Below are 21,871 nucleotides of genomic sequence, written 5' to 3'. Positions count from 1 at the left end.
CAGATAAACAAAAGGCTACTGAATTAGGTGAATGCTGCACTGAGGATCAGGAAGACTTGGGTGGTGGAATTCAAAAACCTGAGAGACAGACTGCAGAGTGGGGATGAATGCAGACAGTCTGTACTATATGGCCTAGGATTTGACTGTCTGTCCCCTGGTTCATTCTTAGACGTCTAGGAAGAAAAATGCCCGTGTGCGGATGCTACTCATGGCCTTGCACTCACTGTCACTTTAAGCCCTTGCATTTTATACCTTCAGCTTTATCCAGCTCTCTTACGATTTCATATGCATGAACCCTGCCTACAAATCAGCTTCACGTTCCCTCCTATCATTCCAAAGTACCTTTTAGAAAACTCGTCACACAGTTAGCATGCAAATATTTGGTGAGTTGGCTAGTTTTCACTGGAGGAGAACGTATCAGTGAGAAGTTAAACATTGAATTCTCTGATTCGTTTATTTTGTACAGATGTATTCCGAGCACCCTCTTGGTAACAGGCACTGCACCAGCTGCTTCAGATACCGAGATGCGAAAAACAGCCAAGTCAGTGGCCATCATAGAGCATACAGCCTAGGAGGCAGAGGGTGTCAAGACAGAAATGGCAAGGCTAATTATAAAGTGAGAAAGCATACCGAGAGCTCTGAGACAGAGGAAACTCAGTTCCAGAGGAACCTCAGTTAAGCAGAGTGATTAGCAAATCTTCACTGAAAAAAGATAACATTGAAGTCAGTGGTTCCCAAACGGCTACCCAAAGGAATCAGCCAGGGAATCGTTAGAAAATATCAATGTGCCCGGCTCCCACCTCCAGACGTTCTGATTTAGTCTGTATGGAGTGTGACCTGGGCTGTGGGATATTTTGTAAGCTGTTGGGTGGTTCTGATGTGCAGCAAAGTCTGACAACCAATGATTTATGCTGAGACCTGACGGGTGAATCAGAATTGACTAGAATTCGGAGGGGAGGTCATAGCCCCTCGAAGCAGGAAGGATTGTAACACTCAAGGTCTGAAAGAAGGCTTGCTTGTTGGGTCTGAGTGAAGAATGGGGCTGCTGTCTGTTGACCAAGCCAGTTTGGCCCCGCACAGCCCTGGGGTTAGTCTTGTTAGATAATGGCAGCAATGAAGAAGTTCCAAGCAGGTGAGAGAAAGCCACTCCCTTCTGACCTGGCTCCTAGGTTCAAGCAAAATTCTGTCACAGACTCATTTAATAAACAACCTTCAGGAACACAGACACCAAGCAGATCATGCACTTTGTCCTTTAAGCTCCATAATGTTTTGGTTCGCGTCTGTCTAGGTGTGCTGCCCTTACCTTTTATGAAAGGTTTACTTGAGACAAAAACAACAGCGTTTACCGGGCAGGATTGCAGGCCTTCAACTTGGCATCCTAAATCAGAAATCCTTCTAGAGCAGTAGCTGGGCACAGATCCCACTAGAGATCAAGCCATAGGCACCGTTCCTCCAAGAAGTGTGAGATTCAGCGTACAGGATACTGGCCCAGCTGGAGTCTCACAACCTCATGCCGCAGAGGGGGCACCACTAACTTGGTTTACTCATACTTTGAAAACCTGAACTATCACCTAGTGGGATTCTGTTATTACAGCCACCGTGCGCATTAACAAAACATTACTTTCACCAGTAAAAACCTCCTGTTGATAATTATTTGCAGTCGGCACCGTTTCTGCTCGCGATTGATTGGCGGATAATGGCAGGGCTTGTCGTAGCTGCCTCTAGGCTGTAGCTCTTTCTGACCCAATGATACTGGCCACCCTGGCCTGGGCATTCTTCATAACAGGGTAGCTGATGACTATTGGACGTCAAAGTTTAAACCAAGTGGTGAGTGCTGAGTGTCACACTGATGATAATGAAGTGATGCAAAGGAATTTACAAACTTTGTGACAGGAGAGGAATGGTCCTCTCTAAGCCGGGAAAGACTGGAAAGGAGTCAGGGGGAAAAATTCTTTTTTTGGATGAGAAAACAGGCACTGATTAACTCCCCTTCCTGCCTATTTATAGAACACAAGAGCTTACAGAGCACAAGAAAAGAGGCAGAAACAGAGAGGGGCTAGGATGTTCCCTTGTCTCACCTGGCAGATGCCTTCACTGCCCACTTCTGAGAATGACCTGAATGCCACCTGATGACGGCCTTGCGTCCCCGGGTCTCCTGCTCTATCTCATTCTCTGTTGATCCCTATTTCCCCTTATTTCTCAGTATCTGGGGATTTGACTGTTTTCCAGGAAACCGTAGGCTGTCTTCCTGGGTCACTGTGTACCCTCCAGGGGCGGGGGTCGGGGGTGGAAGGGAGGGGATGGAATTCCTCCCAGGAGCCCTCAACTCTTTTTTTTTTTTTCAGTAATGAGGTGCCATCTTTGATCAAGAGGAAATCAAAGTGAGGCTCGGGGGACCTGGGGAGCCCCAGCCCCAGCCCCGCAGACTGCCAGAGCTGCTTTCCCACAGTCAGTTCAAAAGACAAGGCAGGGGTTTTAAAGTCTGTGTTTGATTTCTTTTTGATACTACTCCATTACAGTAGCTTTGGCGGCCGGCGAGGGCTTTACGTTGCTGTCAATAGTGGAGATATTCAGGATGGCTTCTCCAATTCCTGCGGCTCTTCTGCTCCTGTTGCCAGAGGATGCTTTTGCCTTCATGGCAGAAAACTGTGAAGAGGTGCTTTTCATGAGTCAGCACTTTCTAAGCTCTTTTGTTTGTTGGAGTCTGTGATCACGGTCTGTATCTCTGTCATCAATGGAAATGTCATGTGGGCCACAGATGTTATTTAACCTTTTCTGAGGGCTGTGTTTTAAAAAGCAAAAAGAACCATGAAATGAGCTTTCAGGAGTTCCCATCGTGGCACAGCAGAAACGAATCCAACTAGGAACCATGAGGTTTCGGGTTTGATCCCTGACCTCACTCAGTGGGTTAAGGATCCGGCGTTGCTGTGAGCTGTGGTGTAGGTCACAGATTCGGCTTGGATCTGGCGTTGCTGTGGCTGTGGTGTAGGCTGGCAGGTGTAGCTCCAATTGGACCCCTAGCCTGGGAACCTCCATGTGCCGCCAGTGCGGCCCTAAAAAGAAAAGACAAAAAAAAAAAAAAAAAAAAAAAAAAGAAAGAAAGAAAAAAAAAATCAGAAGGAAAAGGCTGAGTGTGTCTATCTCCCTAAAGCTCAGAAATGTTCATATTGCTAATCTTCCTGCTTTAGCACCAGGAATAGTAACCCCTAGAAAGAACAGGCTCAGATGGAGAGCAGCCCCCTCTCCAAACCGTGCTGAACTTGACGGCATGAGACAGTGAGGTCATTTCCCCCTGTTCCCTCCAAGTGTCCCTAATCTGTATCCTCATAAAGCAGATGAATTTCCCCTCTTCAATGAATACAGTGATGTTCTTAGTTTTAAAGGAGAGAAACAGACAGAGGAACAAACTGTGCTTTGTTTTCTTCGTTTCTAGTTTCCACTTGCATTGTTATTTCTATAAGAGGGTTGATGCAAGTGACTTTGGCACTTGGGTGCACTTTTCACAAGGTCCAAATAAATGTTTTAAAATTACCCACATCTGGGAAAGGACTTTGGGAGCTCTCTAACTGTTGCACTTAGAATACTCCCTGTGTCTGCTGCGAACATTTTCAGTTACACTCGACATGGTTGTGAGACCAGAATTTAATGTCACATAGGGCTTTTAAGAAATAATCCAAATTCATTTTCTATCTATTAATCATTGAATGGCTTGCTTTATGTGTAAATGATCTTTTTCCACAATTTTTCTCCCTCATTTATTTCACTGGAGGGTAAACTTGAAAATAGGTGAAACTGAGACACAATAAGGAGAAGCAATCAAGAAAGCTGAGCTAAACACAGTGACTGATAATTGACTGGCATTTTGGTGTGAGGAAGATGCAGAATGATCTTACTAATATCGGCCATCCGTATGGTGGTCTGAAACGTATCAGAGACCCTCCTTCTAATGCAGCGATGTCCAATAGAACTGCCTTCAAATAATGCGAATGCCTCGTATCTTTGCTATCCAGTATGGTAGTCACTGGCCGTGGGTTGCTATTGAAGTTGTGAAGTGGCTGGTGTTACTGAGAAACTGAATGTTTAACTTACATTTGGATTAGACTCAGATCAAGTTTTTTTTAACAAGGGAACATTAACAGAACATATCAGCTGAAGCAAAAGGTATCGTGCTGGGGTACACATCGTCATTGTCCCTCGTTTTAAATTTGGCTTAATTAATTTCCACTCACTTTGGATTTGCCTTCCTGGGTCATATTTTATTTATGTGTTTCTTTTTTTTTTTTTTTTGTCTTTCGTCTTTTGTTGTTGTTGCTATTTCTTGGGCCGCTCCCGCGGCATATGGAGGTTCCCAGGCTAGGGGTTGAATCGGAGCTGTAGCCACCGGCCTACGCCAGAGCCACAGCAACGCGGGATCCGAGCCGCGTCTGCGACCTACACCACAGCTCACGGCAACGCCGGATCCTTAACCCACTGAGCAAGGGCAGGGACCGAACCCGCAACCTCATGGTTCCTAGTCGGATTCGTTAACCACTGCGCCACGACGGGAACTCCTGTGTTTCTTTCTTTAACCCTGGCAGTCAGAGTCCTCTGACCTCCCGAGCCCCTCTAGCCCCTTTTGGGTGGAATTTCTCTCTCCCCAAAAGTCAAGAGTCTACATTAGGCATCTGCCATAACATTTCGATCCCACCTCCATGAATTTCTTTCTTTTCTGCAGCTTGATCTCTAAAATAGTACCGTTTTCAGGCTACCTGCTGCTTCTCCTTCCACGAACAAGCAGTAATAATTCCTGCCTTGCTTTCCAAGTCTGCTATGTAAGCTTGCAATCAAGGTGTACCTACGGGAATGCCTTTGATCAGAGTTTAGAAAAAATTTATGCTCCCCCCCACCAACATTTTTTTTTTCTCTTGAGGGCTACACCTGCAACATATGGAAGTTCCTGGGCTGGGGGTCGAATTGGAGACACAGCTGTTGGCCTACACCACAGCCACATCTCCAGCCTACACCGCAGCTTGCAGCAACGCTGAATCCTTAACCCAATGAATGAGGCCAGGGATGGAACCCACATCCTCATGGATACTAGTCAGGTTCTTAACCCACTGAGCCACAATAGGAACTCCTGCTCTCCCTGCCCCCTTTAAACTGTCTCCTACCTAGTGGTCACTTTCCTCTTCTCATAAATGCTAATTAATATACTTTCCTTGCTGTTTTAGAACCTTCTGTTCTAACACCCTTCTGCTCGAAGAGGCTAAACTTAGTTTTCCTCTGAATCCTTCAGATTATTTTGAGCAGAAAGGAGTATATCAAAGCCACTTTAGACTGATTTCTGTACTCTTTCTCAACGAGATGGCTGCAAGTACTATATAAATGCTTAGTTACAGATTTTAATATAAGCAGCAGAATAAACCAGATTGAGTGTTAAGCTCTTTTGGCTTGCAAACATTTGTGTTGAAACTTTGAAAGTCCTGGGTTGGAATTTTTTATAGCATCTGAAAAACTGAAGGGTTTTAAAAACTTGAATTCTTGCACTAATTATTGGCTCAAGGAAAGACTTCACGTTGTAAGGTGGGTTGGCTGCACATGTCAAATAATGGTAAAGTGCTCTGGTGGCACTTGGCTAAAACTCCATCAAACCACAATATCCAGGAGGGCAAACTAGTGCCAGCAAAGATTCCAGGTTGGCTAAACATAATCCTTCATGGATAATAATCTTTCTTAGTATGGTAAATTAAAGACAGAGCCTCACAGGTCAGGCCCAGAGAACCCAATGTCACATGGCAGTTTTTTTTTCTTTTCAATAACCTCTCTTTCCAAAGAGCTCAGAGAAATTAATGAATCCTTCTTGAGTCATTGCCTATCATCTGCAGGTTGCCCCACAGATGCAGTTGCTTAGTCAGAAGCTCAATAGGAAAACAGGCAAAGGAGAAGCCACCCTGTGTAAAATATGGTTTGGGGCTAAAAAATCCTTCCTTCTTTAGTTTCCTTGATTATTTCTTCTCCCCATCTCCCATCCATGATCCTGGGAAGAGTTCCAGTGGGCACAGTCTGAACACTGACCAAGTTACAAAAGACGTGTGCAATGATGAGGTGACTACTGAGATGCTGAGATCCTGTCTCCACCCCTAAACCACTTTTTATGGCATCTTAATGCCACTTGGCAAGGCTGTTGCTTCTCGTTCTCTCTCTCACCCCCCACACACGCACACGCGCACACACACACAATTCATGAACACTTAGTCTCCCAGACTGCAAGATAATTCAGAAGTAAAAGCTTTAAAGAAATGGTAATTTCAAAATAGATTGGACCTTTCAGAGCAAGCCCCCGCCCCTTCACACACACACAAATATCTATATGGGGGAGGGTGGGAAATGGGACCAATTTTCTTCTAAGCAGAAGCTCCCAGAAATAGGGTTATATGGAAATCTGAACATCGGCTTCAAAATAAAAGTCTACATTTGGGACAAAGGAAACTCAACAACCCTAAGAATAAGAAAAGAGGAGAAAAGTGACCAAACCCTGAGATGCCAGAGGAAAGGGGGATATACGACCTTACTTTACCTTCTTCATGGATGGCTTGCAAGGATTAATTAAGTAAAAGTCTGTAAATTTCTTTGAGCCCTTTGGTGAAAGAAGCTCTTTAAATATAAATTATGATCACGCAGCTTGCATCTCACATGTCAGGCATGCATGGTTAACTGTGTCTGATGCGTAAGTTATGCTTCCTCCAGGTTATAAAGATGAGGATTGCCGATCGACCTTCGTTCTCTGACCCCGTGGTAAGGCAGAGATTTATGGTGTTACCTGTGGCATCTGAGCTCAGGCTGCCTCTTTGAACCTCGGCGTCGTGCTAGGAGAAATCAGAGCCTCTGTATATGTCTCTTCTTGGAGGAACTTTCTTAAGAGACAAACTGGAGGGGGTGGGGCAAGGGCCAGGAGTTGGTTAGTAAACTGAGAAAATAGCTTTCTGCTTTTACTGCTTTACTGCACTTTCCTTTATCAATGTATTGCCTAAGAGAGGAAAAAAATTAAACAGAGGAGAAAATATTTTTGACCGGGTGTCTTGGTTTCCTGGGGCTGCTGTAAGAAAGGACCACAAACTAATTGGCTTATAACAACAGAAATGTGTTCTGTTGCAGTTCTGGAGGCTGGAAGTCTGAAATCAGGGTGCTGGCTGGGTGATGTGCCCTCTAAAGTTTCTAGGGTAAAGTCTGCCTTGCCTCTTCCTGGTTTCTGGTGGCCCCTGGTGTTGTTCCCTGGCTTGTGACAGCATCACTCCAAACTTCGCTGCCATCTTCACGTGACCATCATCCCTCTGTGTCGGGGGGTCTTCACGTGGCTGTCTCCTTTATTATTTTTTTTTAATTTTTCTTTATATTGGAGGAGAGTTGATTTACAGTGTTGTGGTACTTTCCGGTGTGCAGCAAAGTGATTCACTTATGCATGTATGCATATCTTTTCGTTTTCAGATTCTTTTCCCAAATAGGCTATTCCTGAGTATTGGGACGAGCTCCCTGTGCTATGCAGTTGGTCCTTGTTGGTTATCTGCTTCACAGAGAGACGTTTGTATATGTTAATATAAGGACTAGTGATATTGGACTAGGGGCCCTCTCTACTCTAGGATGACCTCATCTTAACTCATTATATCCGCAATCACTCTATTTCCAAATAAGGTCACAGTTTGAAGAACTGGGGGTTAGGACCTCGATATATCTCTTTGGGGGAAAGAAGGCATAAATCAACCCAAAACATTAGGAGAGGGTAGTTTTAAAAATACTTTGGAGCTGAACCTTTCCCTCATATAAACTATCATGTGAGAGCCCAGTACAAGTGCAGAGCAGAGCAGCGCTGCCCTAGTGGAAGCAGCAGGGGAGCCCAGGATCTTCCTGCTCTCCACCGCTTGGGTCTCCCTCACCCCTTCTCACCTGTGTGATGCTCTTTAGTCACCATGAATTGCTCCCCAGGGCTTCCAGGGGTCCAGCATGAAAACCTGTAGAACTCGACATGCATTGAGAAACCCATGCCTTGATGGCAGGCAGCTTTAAGGAGCATGCATTCTGAAAATAGTCTGTTCACAAAGCTAGTGGGAAAGCAATGGCACTTCCCTGTTTATTCGTTTTAATAGAAATGAAATGGAATCTGTAACTGAAAGCAAACGTCCTCCCATGTCCCCTTAGCCTTGTCACCAGCAGCCCTTCAACCAGAGTTGGATGTAAAGCTTAACACAGATGAGGGGTTGATTTTCTCACCCCCCCCATATGAAAGTCCATATACAATCATGGCATTCAGTTCACCCTCTAGAATCTAACTGTCCCCTCTCATAAAAATTGGGAAAATGGAAGCTCCTCCTTGGAAGGATTAGAAACAAATATTGACTGCCAGTCCCACCTGCAGGGCAGCACCGGGTCCACCAACAAAACCAGTTATTCCAGACCAGAAACTGATGGAGGCTCATTCCCCATCCCAACCTCCGGAGGAGTTCCCCAGGCTCCTGGGAAGAATGCAGACTTGCTTTCAGTCTTTGGGAGGCTGTGATCCCCCTGCAAGGAGACAAAATTGTGTGTTTTAGATGGCCGGATGCTGTTGGAAGAGTAGGCTCTGGGAAAGAATACACAGAACAGCCCAAGGGGAAAGTCCTAGTATTAACTCCATAAAAGGAGGCTTTAAATGGTCTCAGCTGATCCATATTTTTAGAAAACTGTTTTGACTCAGCCTGCCTGACTGTAATACTCTTGCCAGAACCAGCAATGAGAGGGAGATAAACACAGCGTTGTGATGTTTTTCTGTGTCTCCCATGAAGCCCTGCATAGCATAAATCATGCTTGACAGCCTTTGATTGGCAACTGCTCAATTCCACTTGAGAAAGGAGGCATTTATCTGAGGCTCTGTTCTCCCTTGGTAAATAAGCTAGAAATTTCGATATTGGGAATAGTTCCCTTGGAGGGAGGCTGGTCTAAGCCATTGCTGTCGCATCACTGGAGACTGTTACATTTGCAGCCTTGTGGGGAGAAGTGGCTGGTGTGGTGCGGCGTGATGGGGCCCATGGGACTGGCTGGGGAAGTCTCCATCTCACTCACTGGGTACCACTGGTGACCTCTGAACCTTTTTGAGTGTGATGTGCCCTGTGCCCGTCAGCTCAGGTACTTTCTTTTCTCTGTGACAATGTGATGTTGCAGAAAAAGCTTTGGACAGAGGGACAAGGGATATCATGCCATTTCTGATTCCTTCCCTAACTGTGATCTTGAGCATTTTCTTTCTGGTTCTTTACTGTCACTTCATCTCTTTTGTGCTGCAGCCTGGATTCAAAGGTTCATCCTTCTCAGACTGAGCTCTACATACTGTATAGAGTATACGTATGCATACTATGTATGTATGTATAGACCATACATACTGTAAAGAGAAAAGAGTGGTTTGCTATGCATATGTGAAGCCACGCATGAACCCCAGATATCTTACTGGAGCATCCATTTTACTCCAACTCTGTTTTGGAGAAAGTTTTTTGTTGTTGTTGGTTTTTTTTTTTTTTTACCAAATAATAATAATAATAATAATAATAATAATAATAATAAGGCTATCTGTGGAGGATAATGGAAAATCCCATAATAATTTCTTAAGTTGAAATAAGGAAGAGTATTTCAGAAGAAGACTGATTCAGGTGGGACCCTTGACTCTGTAAGGTATGAAATTCACTCCTCTTGGTTTTTCGGAATATTTTTTTTTAGGGCCACACCTGCAGCATATGGAGGTTCCCAGGCTAGGGGTCTAATCGGAGCTGTAACCACTGACCTATGCCAGAGCCACAGCAGCATGGGATCTGGGCCGTGTCTGTGACCTACACCACAGCTCACGGCAACGCTGGATCCTTAACCCACTGAGCAAGGCCAGGGATCAAACCTGCATCGTCATGGATCCTAGTCAGGTTCGTTAACCGATGAGCCATGGAGGGAACTCCCATTTAGGAATATTTTAAAGGCAGAGTTGGAGAAGCACTAGATTAGATCACTTTGAGGGGCCCTTTCCGCTCTTACATTTGAGAACCCAATTCAGAACGTTAAGGTCCCTTCGCCCCTTAAGGACCAGCAACCTCCTCAAGCGCCACTGACCACCTGGCCACTACTCTTCTCCAGCCCCTTGGCCCCCAACTTAGTCTAGTGTTATTTTTCTCAAGCCTGCCTTGTACCTGTCCATCTTCAGGCCTCTTTTTTTCACCTGGGATGACTCCATGCACTTATCAAAACCCCATTCATCCTTCAAGGGCCACCTCCTCATGTTTCCACCGAAAATTAACTGATTTCTATGGTGACTGTTGGCTTCGTTGCTACCACCACCCAAGTTCAGACTTGAAATATCATTTCCGTGTTACTTGTCTTCCTCTCAGTCACTAGGACGAATGGATCCTCTTCAGTGTTTTCAATTCCTCCACCTTGTTAGCATCAGGCTTTGCACAGACCCAAAAGCCCACCAGCTCAATGAATGCGGCAGCGATCAATTAGTATTGTGCTCTCCACCAAACATGTAAACTACATAAGCACATATTTCCAAATATATCTCATTGGCCCTGGGGATACACCTGTGTTCAGTTTTAAGGTCTTTGTGTAAAATTCATATTCAGGCAGCTATTATCGGCTAAGTAAGAATGAGAATTCCTGACTCTCCTTTTTGCTAATTCTGCTATATGTGATACAGCATTTATCCATTTGAGGGTTTTTTTCCCATTCATGTTAATATGATTCTTAGGATAATCTATTTGAAAAAGATACCCGTGATTTCATTGTAACTGCTTATGATACTATTTTTTTTATCATTTTTTGTTAATTAATGAATTTTATTATATTTATTTATAATACCATTTTTATATATTTAGACTATTTTTTTCTCATTGTGAAAGACTGAATTCACTCTCCAATGGGTGTGTTTAAATATTTTATATTTTTTGATATCAAAAAACACTTATGACAAATACGGCACTTTAAAAATTGAATAAAATTTAAGAAACCGGCACTGGACTGACTGGAAACCAATTCTCAAGTACTTTCAGAACCTGTTTGGGACCAATCAGTAAATCGCAGATGGAAAAGTAGCAAGTTTCGGTTATCCTTGACATTTCAAGAAGGAAAGAAAACAGAAAAGGAAAATCTTTGTAGCTGTCTCAAAAGAAATTGCTTCCAAATTGCTGTCTGTCAGCTATTCCAGATGGCTTTACTCTTTTTTTACTGGAATTGATGGTATTTTAAAAAGACCTGGAAACATGGATGAGGTTTTTCTTTCTTGATGTCCCGGAAAGTGGGTGAAGGAAAAGAAAAATCTTTACAGAACTAAGACACTGACTGCCAGTACCACCTCGGTGATGGCACCCATCAGTGATCCTAGGGCACGTTCATACTCGGAATGGGTAGTGCTAGGTGAGAAACATGCCTTAAGAGTATAGAAGTCGTGAAAATAGCATATCTCCTAAGCCAAAATGTTAATTGAAACCTGTTACAGATGTCTTATATATCCTAGTCCAAAAAATATGTGCTTATATAATTTGTATGTATTATATTCCAATAATAATGTTGTACATATTATTATGCATAGGGTTGTGTCTGTGTGTACATATGCACGTGCGTGTATGTGCCTGCATGGGTGTGTGTATCTGTGCATTGTATGTCAGATATTCCTTACAGCAACTCTATGATATGGTGTTTATCCCTGTTTTACTGATGAGGAAACATGCCCAAGAGAAAGGCAAGAAAGTGACTCAGGATCCCAAAGCCAGAAGAGAATGTGGTCAGACCTCAAGGCGGTGCCTGAAGCCCTCTCTTGAACAGTACAGCTCTGTTTGTGAGACATGTGCCGTACTGGATTCTCACTATGGCTTCAAAAGACCTAGATTTAAGGTTAGCCTCTGCTGTGGTGGTCTGTCAAGATAAAAATCCAGGCAACCTCACACTTGAAATTTTTTTGTTTGGAAGCTAGGTGTAAGTAATATCTGCCATCGGGGTAGCTAGAAATTAAATTACAAGTGGCCTATCAATGTGTGTCGGCTTGTTTTCATTACTACACAGGATTTTCATTTGATACCCTCTGCGTTACATTTTCAAAAGTATTTTCAACACTCTTCCCATTTGCTGTGCCTTCGAGGTTTCGCATGGCTCACCGTGATGGGCTGCAGACTGTGCAGAGCCTCCTCTCTGTCAACCTGTAGAAAGTTTATCACTAACCATTCATGTCATCATATGAAGAGTTTCCTACTTTTTAAAAATGTGCCTGGCATCCTACTTTAGTGTTGTCATGGGGCCCCTAATTAATTTACTTAAGGACCAGAGTTCCTGTTGTGACTCGGTGGGTTAAGAACCCAACATAGTGTCTGTCCATGAGGAGGCAGGTTTGATCCCTGGCCTCACCCAGTGGGTTAAGGATGTTGCATTGCCGCAAGCTGCAGCGTAGGTTGTAGGTATGGCTCCAATCCATTGTCGCTATGACTGTGACATAGATCTGCAGCTGCAGCTCCTATTTGACCCCTAGCCAGGGAACTTCCATGTACAGCAGGTGCAGCTGTAAAAAGAAAAAGAAAAAACTAAGGACCTTAGAAATAAATAGGAAAATAAATCATGTCTTACCTTGCTACTTTTTTTGTTAAGTCCAGTAGAAATGAATGCCTAGGGTTTGGAACACAGAATTTGCCTATCTCTGGGCACTTGATGTTTTGGTTAAGAACATTAATGGGGAGAGAGGTGTTACTCTTTCTCCTAAATCTTCTTGTGTTGGAACTGAAACAAGTTTTTAAAATGGAACTTATATTGTAGGAATACTGAGGTAAAAACCCCAGGGAACCTAACTTTCTTTTAGAAGATTCCTCTGAGTTCGCCACCGTTTTGGGTAACTTTATGGTATTAGGACATCAGAACTAAGGAGGGAGATATTTTCCTCCACATACTCTGCCCTCTCTGTGTGCTTTTCCTGGCTGATCTGTAGGGCACTCTCCTCTGTCAAGTATGAACATCCACCATCAACCCAGGTCAGAGCCTGGCTCCAAACCGAGGGCCTCTGCCTCCCAAGCGCCCAGCCTTACTCTACAGCAGGCTTCTCCCAAGGCAAGACCCCACTTGAGTTAAACCCTAGCCTAGGCACGCTCCTTCTCCAGACTCTTTGGCTTTCGATACTAATTAAAAATAAGGTAATTTTTTGGCAATTGTATGAAAAGATTCATTCTCCAGTCTCCTCCTCCCCAACCCGCCATCCTGCCCCTCATTTCTTCCACGGGAATTTTGTAGCTGACACCCCGGTAGTTCCCAGCTCAGCCAGCCCCTTCCCTGAGTCCCTGGATCCCTGGTTCATTGTGCATGAATGCAGTAAACACCATAGTTCCTCACATGATCTACACGGAACTGCGGCAGCTTGGTTCCCCTGTCGTCTTCATGCCAACAGGACACAACCCCCATCCACTGTTACCCTTGCAGGAGATGGAGCCTCTCTTCCAGCCAGCTCTCTGGATGCATGGCTAGGCTCTCAGTCCCATTACAGTGTCACTGAGGTTGACGCACCCAGGGCCTCTGGTCGGATCACACAGCCCATGGACAGCAGTGTTATTTCCCATGCCCAGGGCAAATCACTCTACAGCCTGAGGGGAGGGGAACTGGGAGTTCGTGCCTCTGCAGGAATCAAAGGCATGTCGGGGGAAGGCTCCCACGTGGCTGGGGATGGTGTTCTCCTGGATGGTGTTATATGATGTGTTCCCTGTGAGACTTGATGCACGTGGTACCACCTGCCCTACCGTCCCAGCAGACGGTCTGCAAACCCGTCCCATAAGCAAAGCATCCTGGTGGTGGTGTTCTCCTAAAGCACTCTTTTTTTTAAAAGTTTTATTAAAATATAGTTAATTTACAAGGTTGTGATCATTTCTGCTGTACAACAGAGGGACTCAGTCAGACATATGCACATATCCATTCTCTTTCAGAGTCTTTCCCCACATAGATTATCACAGAATATTGGATAGAGTTCTTTGCACTATACAGCAGGTCCCCTTTGGCCAATCATTACGTATACCTCAGTGTGCACAGGCCAATCCCAAACCCCCAGTTCATCCCTTCCACCCCCCACCTCTCCCCTTTGATAAGTTTTTCAAGGTCTGTGAGTCTGTTTCTGTTCTGCAAATAAGTTCATTTGTATCCTTTTTTATTTTTTAGATTCCACATATAAGTGATATCATATATTTGTCTTTCACTAACTGAACTTAGTATGATAGTTTCTAGTTCCATCAATGTTGCTGCAAATGGTGTTATTTCATTCTTTTTATGGCTGAGTAGTACTCCATTACACACCACACACACACCACACCACTCTTTTCTCATTATTTCATAAAAGCCACACTACTTTATATGCTTTGCACTCTGCTGGGACATCTTATCTAATCTCCTCAACAGCTCTGTAAAGAAAAAACAGTATATCATTTTATGGATAGAACTCCTAAGACTCAAATTTAAGAGACTTGCTCCATCAGTATCTAGTCAATAGCAGACCCAGTGTTTGAATATAGGACTTTCGGACTCCAAAGCCCTTGTTCCCAGCTGTCTACCTCTTGAATATCCAGCTGAGTGAGGGTCACCACAGTTAGCCAGCGTGCATGGACCAGAGTCTGCTTTGGAATCAATGGTGCGTGTCCAGGGGTGGGATGCATTCAGGGTTTCAGTATAAATTTACTTACATCTGGGTGTTTCTGTTTGTTTAGTTTTTGTTTTCATGATTTGGTCTGACTCTTCCCACAGGATAGTGTTGGAGCCTAGCCTGGTTCCCGGAAAGCTTTCCTGTTGAAATGTGATGATTCTGTTCATGCTTTTTTCGGCAAATAAGGAGTATCGGGAGTGATTCATTCTGTGCAAAACAGCAGTGATCCTTAAGAGAAGATATGTCCACTGGGAACTCTAAGCTGCATGGCTGGGCTGGGCTGGAACTCCTTATGCTGTTGTCATTCTGAGTTTGAGGAACCGTCTCGTGATGTTCTCACTGGTGTTGGTGACTCAGACAGCAGAAGCACGCCAATCCCGTTTTAGGTTGTAGGGTGGCTGTTTGAAAAATGTGAAAAGCTTAGAGGAATTCTTTGCTCTAGATTTGTATTTAAGTTACTTCTGGGTTGAAGGTCCCCATTTAGTGCCATCAGGCCTTAAGGGTACAATATTGTGACAGTTGTAGATTTAGGGTCCAATTTTTGCAGCTGCCTCATAGGTCTGTGCAGACATATAGGCCGAGGAAAAAAAAAGAGGATGGAGCATGAATATTGAAAATAAACTTAATGTGTACTGATGCTGAATATCTGTGACGAGCATCTCCCTACCCCCTGTCCGTTCTCCCCCCAAAAAAAGATTGACTGATGAATCAGTAGAGGAATGAAAAAATGGAAAGATAGGTGATAAAGCAAATTTTAAAAACCTGTTCAACATAAAACCTAGATGACAGGTATCTGGGTGTTCACCATACAAGTCGTCCAGTTATGCTGTAAGTTTGAAATTTTTTCTTTTGGCTGCACCCCCGGCATGCAGAAGTTCCTGGGCCAGGGATTAAACCATACCACACCCGTGACCTGAGCCACAGCAGTGACAACGCCGAATCCTTAACCCACTGAGCCATCAGGGAACTCTCAAAGATTTTCATAACATAGTGTTGGCAGGAACAAAGAAGAAAGTAATAATTTTTCACTGTAGAGATGTTGTCTTAGTTCCAGAAAATATATTTATTCAGAAGATGTAAGCAAGCAATAAGGCAGACCCTGCTGCTTTTCTTAGTTTTGGGATTTTGGTTGGTTTATTTTAAACTGGTGAGTACCTGGAGCTGATAATGAAGAATCTGAAATGGGCAAGTATAACAGGACGAAATGTTTGCCACTCCAGTGATACAATATTATTCTTAACACTGATACACAGCTACCATTTACTGAGTTCCTGTCTTATGTCAAACCCTGAACTGGGCACTTTTATTTAGCCTTTTATTTATTTCTAATAACAATGCTAAAGATATGGGCAGCATTGGGTCTTTTTTTTACATGATGGTCTGGGCTCAGGCAAGTCAAAAGCATGCTGTTCAAGGTCACACATCTGGTTAGGTGGTGTCAGGACTCGAACCTGACGTGATCAGCCTCAACGTCTGCATTCTTTCCACTGGATCCTCCCTGCCCTGCCTAGTATAGACGGCAGCCTCGGTTTTGCCAGGAACTGGTTCAAAATCCAGGAGCTCCAGTCCCGCCCCAATCTGCAGAACCAGAGTCTGCATTTTAACAAGCCCCCCAGTTGCCTTGTGTGCATCTCAGTCTGAGAAGCACTGTCCCAAACCACACTACCCTGGCCATCTGGGGCTATGTCTTAATTTTTCTGCTGGTGTAACATGGGGCACGTTAGGGTCAGAGAAAATTAGAACTTCTTTTGTTTCAGAGCTGGAGCTGCTGCACGGACCCTTGCCAGCTCGCTTTCCAGTAGCCTCAGTGTAAAGGCAGTGAACAAACGCATAGCAATAGAGCCTGGAGCCCCGACTTGACCCCAGCGCTGCCTCTCTTACCTGAGATGAGGTTTCTCACATTTTAAAGATGAGGAAATCTGAGACCTAAAGAGGTGAAACCCTGGACCTGGGGTGCTCTTAACTACTAGGTCTAGAGAGATGTTGCTTTCAATCAGATATGATTTATCAGAAAACTGTTGCATAGGAATGACAAAATCTCCCTCATTGTTTGAAACAACTTTATTTTTTTCTACCATTGATTGCTTAGGGCCCCAGAAAACGCAAAGATGCCAAGTCATTCGTGGCTGAAATTAGCTTGTGAATTTTTATGCTAAGCTAAGGAGCAGGTGTTCTGACACCTGACACTGCGTGTGTCTCTTGTGTTTTTTGATGAATGAGCTGGCAAAGGAGAAGAAATGAGACTCAAGGATCCATTTTGGAAAATATTTTAAGAGAACCTAAGTATGTTCTCTTCTGCAGGATGTTTTCAGCAAAGAAATAGTGTTCTTGTGATTTTTGCAAGTATTTTTGATAGTTTAGAAGTGGTCATGTTTCTGTATTAATTATAAAGATGAGATATGCTTTCCTTGGCTAAACTTCTGATGAAGAGTTTATGCCTTCATGTGCTCTTTGTGGCCAGAATTTGTGTGGTGGGTTCTTCCTCGCTGGCACCTAGGGAAGGGGGGATCTGTGGGGTTCCCAGGAGCCCATCCTTTGTCTTTGGAGAAGTGTTCCCTGTCGCTAAAGCAGAGTCAGTTCAGAAAAATGGTGACTTCAAATTTCTTTTCCATCCCATTCCTACTTTTCCATTTATACCTAAGGTTCAATGCATATGTGAGCATGGAAGTTCAGGTCAGAGCTGGGACCATAAATATTTTGGGATTTGGGAGGCATTAGAAGATACAGGATAGAACTGGCTAAGATTGATCTGGAAATAAGTCCTTGGATCTACCATTTAGTGGCTTCATGAGCAAGAGCCTACTTCTTTAAGCTTCAGTTTCCTCCTCTGCTAAATAAAGGCTATTATCTACTATGTGTTAGATAACTATTATCTATTGGACATCTCTTCGATAACTATTACAGAATTTCCTATTATCTTTTAGATAACTATTATATAATTATTCTGAAGCTTTTGCATATACTGAATAAACAGTATCATGACTATTTAATATTTAACCAGTACCATGAATCAGTGAGTTGGATGCAAGTAAACATACAGGAGAGGAGTTCCCATCATGGCGCAGTGGTTAACGAATCCGACTAGGAACCATGAGGTTGCGGGTTCGGTCCCTGGCCTTGCTCAGTGGGTTAAGGATCCAGTGTTGCCGTGAGCTGTGGTGTAGGTCACAGACGCAGCTCGGATCCCCTGTTGCTGTGGCTGTGGGGTAGGCCAGCAGCTACAGCTCCGATTGGACCCCCAGCCTGGGAACCTCCATATGCTGTGGGAATGGCCCCAGCAAAGGTAAAAAGACAACAAAAACAAACAAAAAAACCATAAAGTAGTTTCTGGCCTTCCAGGAGATGTGATACTTAGAAATAACTGCAATGCAAGGAAGGGAGCCCCAAACGAATGGCACAGAGTGCATCGCAGTGGGAGCCCACAGGAGGGCAGCTGCATGTTGAGGTGTCTAAACCTTAGCAGCTTGTATGTTCGAGCCTGAGCACAGGCAAGGAAAGAAAATACCTCAGAGGAAAGGGATTCAACTTTCAGAGAGGAGAAAGTTCAAAATATACTAGTTAGAAATGCATTGGGGACTGGCCAGGGTGCCTGAGCCATTTAAGGGGACCTCCATGACCTGGCTCCAGCCAGCTGGGTGCAGGCTCAGGGTGGGCACATCTCTCAGTTATTCAAGGGAGCCAAGAACGCTGGACTTGAGGGTGAAAAATCCCAGTCAGCAAAACACCATGTGGGTCAAATTCAGCCTGTGTGGCCCCAGCTCAGGTTGTGGGTTTGGGAGCATATGACCTTGGAGTGGACTCAATAGGTGGAAAAGAGACCTGGACGGGGCTCTGGGGGTCCTGGGGTTGATTGGAGCCTCCCACTTCCTCTGTGCCTCAGTTTCCAGAAAGCACTTTGCAAGGAGGTATGGCCTACGAGAGCCTAACCCAGCCTCCTGATTCCCTCAGCAGTCTCCTGCTCATTGCGCGTTCCACGTCTGAAGAAAGTTAACACTGGCCCTTGCCCTTGGTCCCTCCCCATCACTGGATTTATTTTGTTGTTACAACGGTTATCTCATCGAGGGCTGAAAATGGACGAAATTACACAAATTAGCATATGGAGTCTTGGAGATGGAAAGAGGCCAGCCTCTTCTAAAGAAAAGGCCAGATAACAAGCTATAAGACTGAGCCGTTTTCATGAGAAAAGTAAAGAAAACAATTTCCCTCAGTGCCTGCCACAGAAAGGGCGATAAAGGAACTAAAGGAACTGGAGAACGGATAAAAATATCCAAAAAAAAAAAACATAAAAGATAAATTGATGGGAAAGGCTTGTGTGCCCACTCGAGGGGCGATAGGTGGAAAAAGTCAAGCTGCTTAAAAAAAATAATAAACCATGGAAAAGAATGGAGTGATAGTCATGGAAAAAAAAAAAAAAAGTGAGATCACATGAAAAGTTTCAAGAGTGGCCTGGAAAAAATAAGACTTTATGAGTTTACCATGAGGGCTCTATTCTTACCACCTGCAGAGAGTAACTGGCATTGGCTGACTGGGGGTTTGTTTTGCTTTCTTGGCAGGAGTCACATTGTGACGTTAATATTCCCTTGGCTAAGTGTGAAGTCCTGACTTTGAATAGAAAAAGGTTTGCAGAAGGGAAAGTTCCCAGCATTCCGTCCTGACTTTGACCACAGAGCTCTTTACAAACTCCAGACTTCCCCCTCAAATTCTAGAAAATAATTAGCATCATGGCAGATATCTCCCGCACAGTGGAAAAACGAATTGCGTTTCCACGAGGACTCTCTCCCGAAGGTGGTTTACAGTAGGCAGACAGGTGTGTGCAGGCTAAGATTTGGACGGGAGCCCCATGAGGGGCTAAGGGAAGACCTCTGAGAACCCAGCATCACTGCCCAGTTCCCAGGGGCCACCTTTTTGCATTTATCTGGGCTGCGCCTCCTCCATCACCACTGGCTTCTCCTTAAAGGTCATTCTGCTGATCAGGGTCTTCAGATATTTTCATTGTCTTGAACAGAGTGAGGCCAAAACCCCAGGGTACTCAGGTTGAAATGACCTCACAGTCAATGCATGATTCAAATTTTTGTTTTTAGTTTAGGAACTATGGAGTCATTTGTTTGGATTACTTTTCCTTTTTAGGAGGCAGGATCTTTCTGAATCCCTAAGACCGCCTACAAAATGACCTTTCTCCTGGTCTATGGTGTCCTGATAACTGATTTCAGCCCTGTCTTCTGGTCTGTAATAACTGATTTCAGCCAGGAGCTGGTGAAAATTAAAGATTGAACTAATTTACACAAATCTGTGATTTACTCTTTGCCCCTTAAAAGTTGCAGAGTCTTTAGAATTACAAAAATAGATTTCTTCTTAATTGCAAATGAGCTTGTAGCTGCAAATGATCTCACACCTCCTCCAACCAACCCACCTCCGTTACCACCTTCCCCAGGTTGTTTCCAGGATTCACAGCATCTTTTCTCACTTACACTCCTAGAGGTACAGATTTTCAAAAAGTGTGACTTTTTTTTTTTTTTTCATGAAGTCTTTAATGGCCGTGTAACAGGAGTTTGGTTAAAATACCACATAATTAAGCCCCATGAGGTAACCACAAGGTTTATAAATCTAATAAAGAAAATCCATGTAAATAATATAAAAGTTTGTGAGCCAGAGATTTTAATTGAACCATTTACTCCCCAGGAGCAAATTCGTCAGCTAGTGCTATAAAAACTCATTAGGTCACTACAGTTTCATTTGGGCAACCATTTCACATTCCAGCATATTCTCTGAACCTCATTGCAGCATATGATATCATATCTAAGTGGCATCTAGTTCTGGGATTTTCAACCTATGTCTCCATCAAACACTGATTTCCACAACGTGGTCTAAGGTTTAACGCTGCTAACGCTGAACAATGGCAGATTTCTTCCATTAAAAGGATGTTCTTAGAGTTCCCTTTGTGGCTCAGTAGGTTAAGAACCTGACTAGCATCCATGAGGATGCTGATTTGATCCCTGACCTTGATCAGTGGGTTAAGGATCTGGCATTGCCATGCGCTGTGCTGCAGGTCACAGCTGCAGCTCAGATCTGGCATTGCTGGGGCTGTGGTGTAGGCCAGCAGCTGCAGCTCTGATTTGACCCCTAGCCTGGAAACTTCCATATGTCTCAGATGCAGCCATAAAAAGAAAATAGAAAAAAAGATGTTCTTGCTTTTATGTTTGTCTCTACTCTTGCAGGATTGGTACTTCAGCATAGACAACAAATCCCTAATGACTCCTATGTAAATTGGAAGTGTCCTCTTCTGAAATCCTCACTCCAGAAGTTAATTACCATAAGTTCCCAAACCAGAGAGCACACCACTGAGGTGATTAACGGAAAGCTTTTTAACATCACTGTCTATACTTAGGCCAAGATTTAAGGATTAGCATGAGTTGTTTTAGAGGTAATTTTTCACTGAGACAAAGGATGATGTGAAAACCATGGACAGATGGAAATATTCATATCAGCCCCTCTGCCCTTGCACAAGTAGGGCATGTACCAGCCAGGAATTAGCGAGTAAAAGAAACACTCTAGGTATTTCAAGCCAGAGGGGATGTAGCCCAGGGATTTGAAGTTTCACAGACTTATTAGAAGGTCTGGGGAAGTGAAGATCAGAGAAACTGCTTGAAGAATTCAGGAGTTTAGGAAGTGCCTGATCAAAAGTCAAGGCAGCTGACGATCTGCCCTTGGTGGGCAAGGCTGAAGGGGCTTCCTAGAAGCCGCTCCCCAAATCCCATGTCTACTGTCTGCAGACAGGCTCACCCTGGCTGCAGCTGCCAATGGGGAATTGAGTTTATCTCTCCCTTTTACCTCCTTACTGATGGAATATGAGCTAGAACTTCTGCTAGCGAAGAGTTTTTGAAATGTAGCTTCCTGGCTTCTAGCCCCACCTGGAAAGGGAGAATCTAAAAGAGTAAGTATGGGAGTTCCCATTGTGGCTCAGGGGTTAAGAACCCAACTGGTATCCAGGAGGATGTGGGTTCAATCCTTGGCCTCACTCAGTGGATTAAGGATCCAGCATTGCTGGGAGCTGTGGTGAAGGTCGCTGGGATCCTGCGCTGCTGTGGCTGTGGCATAGTCTGGCAGCCGCAGCTCTGATTTGACTCCTAGCCTGGGATCTTCCATATGCCACAGCTGCAGCCCTAAAAAAATTTTTTTTTAAATAAATGAGTAAAAGAATAAGGATGATTTTGATTGTTGACAAGCAGTTTC

At 44.1% G+C, this 21,871-nt stretch overlaps 1 protein-coding gene and 1 long non-coding RNA gene across 7 annotated transcripts in view; one reads left to right on the top strand and one right to left on the bottom strand.

Moving 5' to 3' along the window:
• LHFP (lipoma HMGIC fusion partner) overlaps positions 1–21,871 on the top strand; it is a 256,711-nt gene that overhangs the window by 197,123 nt on the left and 37,717 nt on the right. The window lies entirely within an intron of this gene.
• NHLRC3 overlaps positions 14,164–21,871 on the bottom strand; it is a 180,721-nt gene continuing 173,013 nt past the window's right edge. The window contains exon 10 of one of the 3 annotated variants that reach the window (XR_002336530.1): positions 14,164–15,039. This is a non-coding gene — a long non-coding RNA (NHL repeat containing 3). The remainder of the gene's footprint in view (positions 15,040–21,871) is intronic. The other 2 variants (XR_002336523.1, XR_002336519.1) reach the window with 2 other exon arrangements.

Source organism: Sus scrofa, chromosome 11, assembly GCF_000003025.6.
Source record: "Sus scrofa isolate TJ Tabasco breed Duroc chromosome 11, Sscrofa11.1, whole genome shotgun sequence".
In the NCBI taxonomy this organism is placed as follows: Eukaryota; Metazoa; Chordata; class Mammalia; order Artiodactyla; family Suidae; genus Sus; species Sus scrofa.
This window is presented reverse-complemented; position numbering and strand designations above follow the sequence as displayed.